This window comes from Impatiens glandulifera, chromosome 1 (assembly GCF_907164915.1).
Source record: "Impatiens glandulifera chromosome 1, dImpGla2.1, whole genome shotgun sequence".
NCBI classification, from domain to species: domain Eukaryota; kingdom Viridiplantae; phylum Streptophyta; class Magnoliopsida; order Ericales; family Balsaminaceae; genus Impatiens; species Impatiens glandulifera.
Genome location: NC_061862.1, coordinates 49,607,138 through 49,620,543, shown reverse-complemented (window position 1 = coordinate 49,620,543; position 13,406 = coordinate 49,607,138). Strand labels below are relative to the sequence as shown.

At 31.8% G+C, this 13,406-nt stretch overlaps 1 pseudogene; it reads right to left on the bottom strand.

Annotated features, from left to right (window-relative positions):
• The window catches only part of LOC124921275, a 45,424-nt pseudogene extending 44,377 nt beyond the window's left edge, over positions 1-1,047 (bottom strand).
• Between the last annotated feature and the right edge of the window lie 12,359 nt (positions 1,048-13,406).

Below are 13,406 nucleotides of genomic sequence, written 5' to 3'. Positions count from 1 at the left end.
ATTTATTTGGAATGTTGCAACATTTAACTTAAATAACTATCTGGACAATCTATATAAATTTTAATTTTGAATAGTGTGATTCTCAAATAAAATTCAAATCTTGACTGAACACGTTAGTGGTCAATAAAAGAATTTTAGACAACCAATAAAAGAATTTTAGACAAACTATCTCTTAAAGCTATCATTTAATTATGATCACTACTCTTTTTCAGTTTTACAATATTTTTTCATTATTATCTTCAATGCTAAAAGCATTGGAACAAATACAAAAACAAGCCATCTAATCCATTGTCTAGCATAAATTGGTGCACTACATTCAAGTTTGTTTCTACCAACCCTATTATAATTTAGGTTGTTAGAAAGTTTTAGGGTTTCTCAACCCAAGATTAAACAACATCTTCCTAGTTCAACTCAATAGTCTTAATCCTTTGGTGGCTCGCTCGGTCCCCAAATTTGAATTACCGTGCCTCCTCCAAATTCTTAATTGTAGTCAATTCTAGATTAACATTTGATCTCAAGTGGACAATCTAATAATCATCGAAACATAGTCTAGACTTCATAACTGCTTCGATGAACATCTAAGACTGATGGTGGCTCTTGTTGGTCAAATGGTGAAGACTTTGTTCTAAAGAAGATGAAGTCGAGCCAGTGTCTGGGCACGAGGTTTTTGATGCCTTAGACTAAAAAAGTAAATTCATCTAATGGCCTATGCTTCAAATTCATAAATGAAAAAAACAAAGAGAAGTAGGAGATCCAATTAAGTTTAATTACCTGTTCGGAAATGTAAAGGCGCTGGCTGTTCTTGAAAGAACCCTTTTTTAACTGGGGACCCCATCTATTTATATGCAGGATAATAAAGCTAGATTAGATACAGATTAGATAGATAGATAGATACATTAGATATATATATGCGTACCTGCATGATAGAGAAGGCCAGAGAAGTGAGTGATGAGTTAGCCAATCGTAAATTATAGGGACAAGTGACTTCCATTGTTTATAACCCTGCTCTTTTTCTTTCTCTTTCTCTTTCTCTTTGCTTTCTTTCATTCATCAAAGGGCCCTGGTCGGTCAGTCACTTTTCTGGGCCGCCGCCGCCGCCTCCTCTCTTCTCCACATGCTTCTTCACCATTTCTCGCTCTTCTGACCTTGACCGTACAACGTTGTTTTTCTGTGTCGGTAAACAATTGATCAATAAGTAAATAAATTTGGTTTTTAAATACGCAAAATCAAACCTGCGCTCTATGTCAAATGACAGATAGATAAATGCATGCATATTTAGGGCCCATTTGTTACACATTTTAGTTTTTGTTAATTTGATAATTAAGACATAATCCTTCTTTATTTGAATTATGTGTCAAATAATTTATTATCCTCTCACCTGTCTAATAATTAATCAAATTAATAAATTTATTAAATTAAATACTAAAATACACTTTTATTTATTTTTGTAAATTTTTTGACATACAATTTTTTTTTTATCTTTTTTTGTTTGTTTATTATGTTATTAAAATGTATAATTAATATCTTAAAAAATAATATTATATTATAAATTGTAGAGAATATATAGATATAATAAATTTATAATATGACTTTGTATATGTGTATAGAAAAAAATGATATATGTTTAAATTTATGTTTTATTATTATAATAATTTTATATAATATAAAAAATTAGAAAGAGAAATAAAAATAATAATAATAATAAATGAAAAAAAATAAAAGAGAATAAATAAAAAATATTAAAATATGATGAGTGAAATAAGTATTAAAAATATTAAAATATAATGAATTTAATTATAATTTTTAAAAATTAAATAGCTCAAAATAGTTAAACATCATTTTATTTTATTTTCTTTCTTATCTATCACATACTTTAATTAATTAATCAAAATACTAAAATATTATATATTTTAAATTATTGTTATTATTAACTATTTTATTATTATTATTTATTATTACCAATAATGAGTAATAATATATAACAAAATATTTAATATTATATCTTATGAATATGAACAATTTATTTCATTTTAATTTGATATTATAAATATCATCACAAACACATCTAATAGTTTATATGTCATTAATTTTATATTATTAAAAAATATTTAGTAATTTATTTATTTTTATTTTTTATTATTATAAATAAAATTTTAAAATTATTAATATATTTTTAAGTTTTTAAATTATATATATTATTTTTACATATATATAAATTTATTAATATATATATATTAAGTTTTATTATTTATATTATATTTTTTTTTATAATTTAATAAGAATATTTATATATATATAGTAAGTGAAAAAATATATATAACATTAATTTTACTTGTTATATTCAAAGTGTTTTGAATATATATTTTTTTAGCCAATTTAAAAAACCGAATCAAATTCAAATAAATTCTTAAAACAAAATTTAAGTTACCTCTGAATTTGATCATGCAACGAGCAAGCAAGCGAATATTTCAATAAGAAAGAAGGAATATAGATATGAACTCAAGAGTTTTGAAATTTCAACAAGAAAGAAGAAATATAGATCCAGACTCAATAGTTAAAAAGAAGAAATAGAGATAACAAAAATAAGAAGGTAGATTGATTATCTGATAGTATATAATAGAAATGAGAGGGAGGGAGGTGGGCTAGGGTTAAAGTATTAAAAAATGAGAATAAAAATAGAGATAAGAGAGGGAGAGGATGTTTTCTGAGAAAAAAGAGTAGATATAAGAGATAAGAGTAGATATAAAAGAGGGAGATGTTGGCGGAGAAAATAAGAGTCGATATAAGAGAATGAGAGTTGAGAGTGATATAAGAGATAAGAGTAGATATAAAAGAGGGAAATGTTGGGGGAGAAAATAAGAGTCGATATAAGAGAATGAGAGATGTTGGCGGAGTAAATAAGAGTAGATATAAGAGGGTATAAGAGAGGGAGAGATACGCGGCAGAAATGGGATATAAGAGAGAGATGGGCGGCAGAAATGGGCGTAGGCCAGAGGAATTATTTGATTAGGGTTAGGGCATAAGATAAATGAGAATAAATAGGAGAGATATGCACCGGTTGTATTTTGTTGTAGAAATAAAGATTATTATATTTAATTTAAATATATAATTATTTAATTATATGTAATAAATTATATAATATATAATAAAATAATTAATTAAAATAAATAATAATAAATGAATTCATTTTCAAATTATGTATGTAGTTAAAATTTCAACGTGAAAATCCGTATCTAAATTCGAATAAGTTTAAAATTCAATTAAAAAATAGAAAATAAATTCAAATTGAATTTAAATTCGGTAGGTTTTGTTTCATACCTATATAACACCCTAACTATAAATATTATAAATAAAAATGTTTAATAAAATAAAATTTTAATAATTTATCTTTTTATTCGATATCATTATTAAAAATAAATTATATTTCTTATGTTTATAAAAAAATACAATAATAATCTAATTAAAATTAACTAAAATTACATTAAAACAAAAATAATATTTATATTAAATAAAATAAAAATACCGCATATATAATTTATCATAATTCATAAATTATTTAATATTCAATAAATAATATTATACCAAGTAAAAAAATAATTTTAATTTTGATAATTTTTAAATAAAATAATAGTTAGGATCCATAGTCAAAATCAAAATTTTACTTAAAATTATCAACTTTATACATTTTTAAAATTAAGAGTTTATTTAAAATAATGAGAATTTATTTTAAAATAATATTAGCTATATCTTATCGTATAATATAATTAATTAATAAATAATATTAAAGGAAATTAACATTAAAGGAAATCATATTTACAAAATTATTTCCATAATTTATTTATTTGAATAAATAATTAAAATAAATTTAATTTATAAATATACATTTATTTTCTAAAGAAGAATAAAATTATAAATAAAACAAAATTATTTATAAACTTATAAATAGTAAATATTATCTGTGTAAATTTCAAATTGTAAAAATTTAACTTATTTAAAAGTTTATCGAAATAGAATGGTTAGTCTATTCTACAATGGTATAATTTTAACAATCAACACGATATTTTAAAATTTTACGATTGTAGAATAGACTTACGATAGTAGAATGGACTAACGATTTTGATTTAGATAAATATATTACCGTCTTAAATAAAAATGTATATATCTTCAATGTTTTTTATGTTTATTCTGAAAATTATGTGTTTGAAGTCTACTTTATTTTATTCATAAAGTTTACTGCCACCAAGAAAAGAAAATTGATGGGAGAGGGGACGTAAAAGAACAATCAAGTGATTTATATCATGAAAATTAAGCTAGTACATTACAAATAACAAATCAATTTAGAGAAGGCCTTTTTAATTTAAATTTAATACAAAACTAATAATAATTTTATTTCAATAATAATGTATCAAGAAATAGAAGAAATAATAAAGACATGAAATTCTATAAAAAAATCTAAGGAAATAATACTACAATAATAATGACATGTCACATGCAGAACTATTTAATAAAGAAAAAACTAAACAAATAACACAAAAATAAATATATCACATTGTTTGTAATAATGTGCCTTCTAGTTTCAATATGTAATGTTAGCAGGACAATCAAGTGTTGTTTTGAAATTCACAAACTCAATATTGGAGTTGTACGTCGTGAGACCGAATAAGTTAGTCACAACTTTACTATTTTTCTTCTTGGTGGAAGGATGGATGGTACACCTCATTTCGTGCTTTTGTTATTATAGATGCAAACTAGAACCCATTCATCGCACTATACATTAAACAAATTAATATATATAAAAAACAAAATTAATGAAATCATAATAAATTAGAACACTTTAATTAATAAAGTTCTATCAAAGTGATTAGCCCTTTTCCCGCTCGAATGCTCCACATAAGGAAGATTATATATGTTCATGCATTATCTTCTTCTTTTGTTGTACACTACTTATAGATAGAAATTTAGTACAATTTAATCCATAATGGATGATTTTACTATTATAGTTGTTGATGGTAGTAGACTTTAGTGGTGATTCTAGTATCTACAAATGTAATTGCTTAGTTTTAAATTTTATATTTAAATTCAACCGAGACAATTAATATTTAAGATAATATTATTGAGTTAATTTGTCTTCACCTTATTGATGGTTGTCACCACATATTTCAATGAAATTTTTAAAAATAATATTACTAAACATATATCCAAATCTAAAAAAAAGTATCAATAAATTTATTAATCTGACTTATTACTAAGTTTAAATTTAACCTTATTTTCAAATAATCTCATCTAGTACACATGTATAAAATCGGTGACAAAAATAGTTTCTAAATATCAATGATTCATAAAGTTGATTAAATGAAGGCTAAGTCAAGATTTAGGAAATGAGAAAAGATCAAGAAACCCTATTTTCGAACGGAGAGAGATGTGTTGTACCTGAAGCTCGTCTTTGGCCATGGTGGAATACATCTCGATCGGATCCATTCAGGTTATACTAAATAATTATACTAAATAATGCAGAACACCCTTTTCATTTTCAAATTATCCTGCACCTTCTTCTCTTGAAATTTATAATTATAAAATATATTTATAATTATAATTAAACATACTTAATTAAAATTAAATATTATATTATATATTAAAATAGATTAAATAAATATTAAAATTAAATACATTAAATAAATAAATATTAAAATTAAATTAAATATAAATGTTAATATACATAATTTATTATATACTTATAATAAAAATAATTGAATGCACACTTAATAATTTAATTAAATAAAATATAAACAAAGTGTCTAAAATGATCCTAAATTTGAATGATGTATTTATAGTTAGTCATTATAACACATCATTTTTGTAAATATATTTAATCTTTTAAAATTTTATCACATGATTGATTATGTTTTTATTATTCATGTTTTGACTTGTCCACTTATAATCACACCGCAAGACTTAATAACCTCCTAGTTAAAATGTGTGCATCACTAATATCTAATCTAATCGTAATTGTTTTTTAATCCGAGTTAAAAATTGTGTACATTAATATCTATATTTTTATTGTAAGTGTTTTGAAAAGTTGTAGGGTTCAACCTATCTTATCCGGTCTATTATAAAATTATCTTTTAAAATTAAGAAATTATAAATAATAAAATTATAAATTATTTTTTCAATTTAATATATTTTATTTATTTTAATACTTTGTAACTATAGCACGTGGGTAGGCGGGTGCTAGCTTCAAACAACTGCTTAAGCAAAGCATTAGACGTATTTCAATTAGACGACCTCGTCTAATGAAATCAAACATCCCCGTCTAATAACAGAATCCATTAGACCACCTAGTCTAATGGGATTAGACTAACGTCTAATTACAATCACTTCAAAATAATCTGACGGAGTTAGACTACACGTCTAACTTTCACCAGTTATACTGCACGTCTAACTTTCACCAGTTAGACTGCACGTCTAACTTTCTCTTTCTATTAGACTACACGTCTAACTCCATGAGTTAGACTACACGTCTAATTACGGCTGCACTTCAGACTAGTCTGAAGGAGTTAGACTACACGTCTAACTTTCACAATCCATTAGACTACACGTCTAACTCCACGAGTTAGACTGCACGTCTAATTCCGGATTCATTAGACTACACGTCTAACTCAATGAGTTAGACTGCACGTCTAATTACGAGTCTATTAGACTGCACGTCTAACTCCACGAGTTAGAATGCACGTCTAATTATTAATCCATTAGACTACACGTCTCACTCCATGAGTTAGACTGCACTTCTAATTACGAGTATATTAGACCGCACGTCTAACTCCACGAGTTAGACTGCGCGTCTAATTATTTATCCATTAGACTGCACGTCTAACTCCACAAGTTAGACTGCACGTCTAAGTACGAGTACATTAGACCGCACGTCTAACTCCACGAGTTAGACTGCACGTCTAATTACTGATTCATTAGACTGCAGGTCTAACTCCACGTCTAATTACGAGTACATTAGACCGCACGTCTAACTCCATGAGTTAGAGTACATGTCTAATTACTGATCTATTAGATTGCACGTCTAACACCGCTTAGTTAGATTGCATGTCTAATTACGAGTCTATTAGACTGCACGTCTAACTCCACGAGTTAGACTGCACGTCTAATTCTAAATTCATTAGACTGCACGTCTAACTCAATGAATTAGACTGTACGTCTAATATCATGCATCTAATACCAAATCGGTCTAATGAACCTCATTAGAACTAAGTCTTATGAAATCTGACTTCCATACACATGCATCAAATACATTTAGACGCATATATAATCCATTCATCATTTCATCATCAAATTTCCAATAGTCAAACTTACTCAAAATAATTTGACCCAACATTATGTTATTTCTCAATTGCTATTTCACATTTAGTTCTGGCATGTTCAAAAGTATTGCAGAAAACATATTCAATTGCTTTTGCACATTTTGCACATTTGGGATTTGTTTTTTTAGTGCAAAGAGATTTGTTCTTTCATTGTAACCAACCTTCCACATTCTTTCTTTCTTCCCCCATTTTCATGCTATATTTTCTTCAGAATTTTTATCAGTAATTGGTTCATTACCTTTGTTACGTTTCTGTTTTTCCTTGATAATTATTTTAGCAATCCTATCAATTTATTTTTCAGATGCCTCTTAACATTCCATCACAAATTCTTTGACTCCTTATCCTTATTGTTTTTCTTTATTTCTATTTTAATGAATAACATAAAATAACAACAAAACATAGAATTTGTTAGATAAAATTAGATCGGTTAAATAAAACTTAACAAAAATAAAACTCTTGTGCAGGAACAGGCAAAGAACCGAACCGGTCAAATTACTCAACCGGTTAAGAAACTCAATCGGTCAAGCAATTAAACCGACCAAAAACCTGACCGAATAAGAAAGACAAGATCGATCAAAACAGAAGGCCAAAAACACTAGACAGTCGGTCATTTAGAAGGCAAAGAATAACCGGAAGTCATCCGGTTAACACACATAACCGACCGGCATAAAAAGATACTTCGAGTATCTGTTGAGAATGATGCCAAATGAACAGACAGAACATTGCCATATTCATACAAGTCTAAGGAAAGTCTGCAGGCTATAGAAGACCGTCCTACAAGATCTTTCCACTTCAGGATAAATCAGAAAGGCAATCTTCCAAGTACAGACAACTATCTAACCGACAGTTACCACATTGAGTAAAAGACAAACCTAGCCGGTTTGACCTACACACTGGAAGACTAGACCGCCATGTCTAAAAAGTTGACCGTCAGGTCTGAATCACTGAACCTCTGCTCAACCAATCAAATTCAAGGAAATGAAATGTGACCGTTGGCACATTTCACCTATAAAAGGAGGAGATGAAGAGGAATAAATGCAAGTCACAAGTTCTGAGAATCTTATATAACCTAAGTCAAAAACTGTGTTTCATCTCTCTAAGATCAAGAGATCAAGTGTGTATTTACAATTTCGGTTAAAATTGTACGGGTGTTATCGAGCAGGAAATAAGTCTCGATCGGATTGTGTTTTATTCCTTAGTGAATATCCTTCTCGCGGTTTCGAGAGGAAGGGTGACGTAGGAGCTTTATCTCCGAACATCCATAAAATCTGTCTTGTTACTTGCTTTTTGCTTACTTCACTTTATTACCGATCTGCACTAACCGCTTCGACCGACTCTACATTACCTAAACCGAATTATTAAGATCCAAAACCGACCCAACAACTTCCAAACCTGTCTTATCCAAATCCGGTTCTGCCTATCTCGTGTGTGTGCTGCTTTAACCTGAAACAAACCACTTCCGCGCTTGAACTTTGTTCAAGGGTTTGTAACAGTTTGTGTAGTATTGAAACCCCGGTATTGATCTCTAACGGGATTAATCACCACCCTTTGAGTGAGACGCGATAACCGGCCAACCCCGGTCCCCCAGTCGCGACCTAGATCCTAACAATTGGTATCAGAGCAGTTAGTTTCAATACTCAAGCAAACATGTCTTTCGATAGGCCCCTAATTCTAGAAGGTGACGACTTTGCCAACTGGAAGGCACGCATGCACCTACATTTAATCACAATGGATGACGAGATGCAGTTCATCATAGCCGAAGGACCGATAATCATTGACAATGACAGGAAGGATTGGACAGCTGAAGATATGAGAAGAAACAATCTGGATAATCATGCCAAGAACCGCATCTCCAACGGTGTGGACAGAAACACGTACTGCAAGATCAGAGACTGCAAAACTGCAAAGGAAACATAGGAAACGGTTATTCAGATTCATGAGATAAATGAAAGAACCAAGGAAAACAAGATAATGGTGGCTACTCAGAAGTTTGAAAACATCAAGATGAGACCGGGAGAAACAATGAGAGAATATAGTGACCGGTTCACAGGTGTGATAGACGAGCTAGCAACTCTTGGCAAGAGGTATGACAACAAGGAAGTCATCATGAAAGCGTTAAGATCTCTTCCAAGTGCGTGGGACATAAAGACAATGGTGATGAGAGAATCAAACTGCCTAAGAAAGATGAAACTACATGATGTATTCGAAGATCTTAAGGCATATGAGTTTGAAATGAGATCTAGGACTGAAGAAGAAGTTTCAAAAGTTTCAACCTCAACCTCAACCAGAGCATTGATCACATCCACAGAACCTGTTGCACCTACACCGATCAGAACCGCTGAACAGTTCACCGAGGATGCCATGGCAATTCTTGCACAGAAATTTGGGAGATTCATGAAGAGAAGGCAACCGACAAACAACTACAATTATGGTGATAAATCTAATGTAAGATGTTATAACTGCAATTGTTTGAGACATTTCCATGGGAATGCAGAAAACCAAGGATAGATGACCGGAAACCGGATAATCAAAATAACTGAAATAACTATCAACAAACCGGTGAAGGAAGTGAGGTTCAGAAAGCACTGATAGCCGATGATGGTGGAAGCTTATGGACTCACAGTGATAGTGATGATGAACTCACATGCCTCATAGCAAATGAGGAACAGGTATTTGACTCTCCTTGTGAAGAATTTACTAAAGATGAGTTATACAATGCGTTGAATGACATGGTAGCAGAGTATAAGAACCTACTAACTATATTACCTAAGCAACCCAACTTTAGAGCCGACCTCATAGTACCCACCTTGACCGAACCAAAGATCTTACAACCTGATGAAACCCCTACATTAGAAACCGAGGCAGCACCTGAACTATCCTCTGAGACCGAACAGCTCAAGGAGACAGTTCACGAGCTGACCAAAGAGGAAAATGCCCGACTCCAGTATAGATCTAGAGAAATGGTAAGGAAAATGTGTAGTTATAAAAGACACCCTACTTGCATGTTTGGTCTAGGATACAAAAACAATAGATCCCAAAGCCAAAAACACCTAGACAAAGCAAGGCTCACAAAGGATGATCTTCCCTTTGTAAGTTTTATAAGAAGTTCCTTAACCGCTGAAGAGGAACTAACTGCCTACTATACGGAAGACAAACTAACCTACGTAGGTCCAACCGATTTTGAGAAATGGCTTCACCCTGAGAAAATGAAAGCCAACCAGCTCAAAAATAGGCAAGCCAACTCACAACCATATAGGACAAACCAAAGATCATCTCCACATAATGCCTTCTTAGGAAAACAGAAAGATTCAAAACCGAGTGCAAGAAAAGTAGTTAAAACATTGACTAGGAAAGCTGTTCGGTTTGTCAAGGTCTGGATACCCAAGGGACTAATCAATTGTGGACCCAAGTAAATGTGGGTACCAAATAGTTGTAAATATGTACATTTTGCAGGATATAAAGAAACGGCTAGGAAACTCTGAATGGTACTTGGATAGTGGTTGCTCCAGGCATATGACCGGAACAACAATCTTCTAACCGACATCATAATAGAAACCGATGCATTAATCACCTTTGGTGACAACTCAAAAGGTAGAACTGTGGAAAAGGGTAAGATTGTCCATGGTAATTTAACAATTGATAATGTACTCTTAGTTGAAAACCTACGTTTTAACCTGCTAAGCATTAGTCAAATGTGTGATGCTGGATACACTGTAAAATTTCTTAAACATGCATGCCTAGTTAAGAATTCTCAAGGCATTACACTACTAACCGGAAATAGGTTAGGAAACATCTACAAGGTAGATTGGAATAATAAAGTAGAATGTCCTATATGCATGATAGCTAAAACCGATCAAACCTGGTTGTGGCATACAAGACTAAACCACTTAAACATGAAAACCTTAAACTATATTCGCGGTAAAAGGTTAGTCGAGGGAGTTCCCGACATAGTGTTTAATAAGGATAAGGTTTGTTCAGCATGTCAAATGGGTAAACAAACTAGGTCAACCTTTAAGAGTAAAGGACACATTCAATCTAACCGACGCTTAGATCTTCTTCACATGGACTTATTTGGACCGATTAGGGTCGTCAGCCTAGGAGGTATGCTTTACACCATGGTAGTTGTTGATGATTATTCTAGGTATACATGGGTAATATTCTTGCCATCCAAACGTGAAACCACATCAAATTTGATCACACTACTTAAACGTTTGCAAAACGAAAAATCAACATGCATCAATAGCATTAGAAGTGATAGAGGAACCGAATTTACAAATAGTACTTTAAATGCATTTCTTGATGAATCTGGTATTAGACACGAGTTGTCTAGTGCTAGGACTCCTCAACAGAACGGCCTGGCCGAGAGAAGAAACCGAACCCTCAAGGAAGCCACACGGTCCATGATAGCCGATTCGGGCATTGCCCAGAAATTCTGGGCTGAAGCTATCAACACCGCATGTCATACACAAAATCGGTCTTTGGTTAACAAGTTTCACAACAAAACACCTTATGAGGTATATTTTGATAGAGTTCCTAACCTCATGTATCTTAAGATTTTCGGTTGTAAATGCTACATTCACATAAATGGCAAAACTTATCTATCTGCTTTTGATGCAAAAACAGATACTGGGATCATGTTAGGTTACTCAGCAGTGAATAAAGCATATAGAGTGTATAACAATAGAACCTTAACCGTGGATGAATCACTTCATGTTGTTTTCGATGAATCGGTTGAAAGCAACACTGCATCATGCTTTGATCTACACAACAGATTGGAAAATGACAATATCCATTCTGATAGTGAAGATGAGATTCTGGTTTTCAGGCGATTTGTCCATGACCAAATGGGTAATGATGAAACCTAGCCGGATCAAGCTGTCCCACAACAGAAAGCTGACATCTCGGTCCAAACAGAGGAAATCGGTCGGTCTGACACCCCTGTTCAGCCTACCGATACATCTAGCCTTGATCAAGTAAACGGTAAGTTGGTAGACATTCCTGAACCGAACCTTAAAAGGAACACCAATCATCCTCCTGAGCTAATTATAGGTGACCCTTCAGAACCTGTTCGAACTAGGCGTCAAATTCTGGAGGAATACTTCAATTCCGCTTATATATCCCAGATTGAACCGAAAAGAGTGGATGAAGCATTGTCAGATCCGGATTGGATCTTGGGAATGCAAGAAGAGTTAAACTAGTTTGAGAGTAACAAAGTCTGGTACCTAGTCCCTAGACCGAAAGATTAACCGGTCATAGGAACAAGATGGGTATTTAGAAATAAACTCAATGAAGACGGTTTGGTCACGAGGAACAAAGCCAGATTAGTGGCACAAGGATACAAACAGGAAGAAGACATTGATTTTGAAGAATCATTTGCCCCTGTAGCTAGGATTGAAGCTATTAGGATTTTTCTAGCCTTTGCTGCATTCAAAAATTTCAAAGTTTTTCAAATGGATGTTAAAAGTGCAATTTTGAATGGTGACCTACGTGAAGAGGTATACGTTGAACAACCACCAGGTTTCAAAAATGGTGAACTACCAAACCATGTATACCGGTTAAACAAAGCTTTATACGGTCTAAAGCAAGCTCCTAGAGCCTGGTATGACACACTAACCGCATTCTTACTAAAACCTGACTTCACCATCGGTTCGGTGGACAAAACACTTTTTAAGTTTGAGAAAAAGGAAAATATCCTACTTGTTCAAATTTATGTATATGATATTATCTTCGGTTCAACCGATCCTAAGTGATGTGATAAATTCTCAACCCTGATGACTAACAAATTTGAAATGAGTATGATGGGAAAATTAAGTTTCTTCCTAGGCCTACAGGTTAAGCAACTCGAAGAAGAAACCTTCATAAGTCAACCCAAGTACACTAAGGAACTTCTAAAGAAATTTGGGATGGACACATGCTCCTCAGCCGCTACTCCAATGAGCTCATCAGACAAATTGGACAAAGATGATGAGGGTCAAGCAGTAGACCTGACCGCTTACCGAGGCATCATCGGTTCTCTTCTATACCTGACAACAAGTAGAC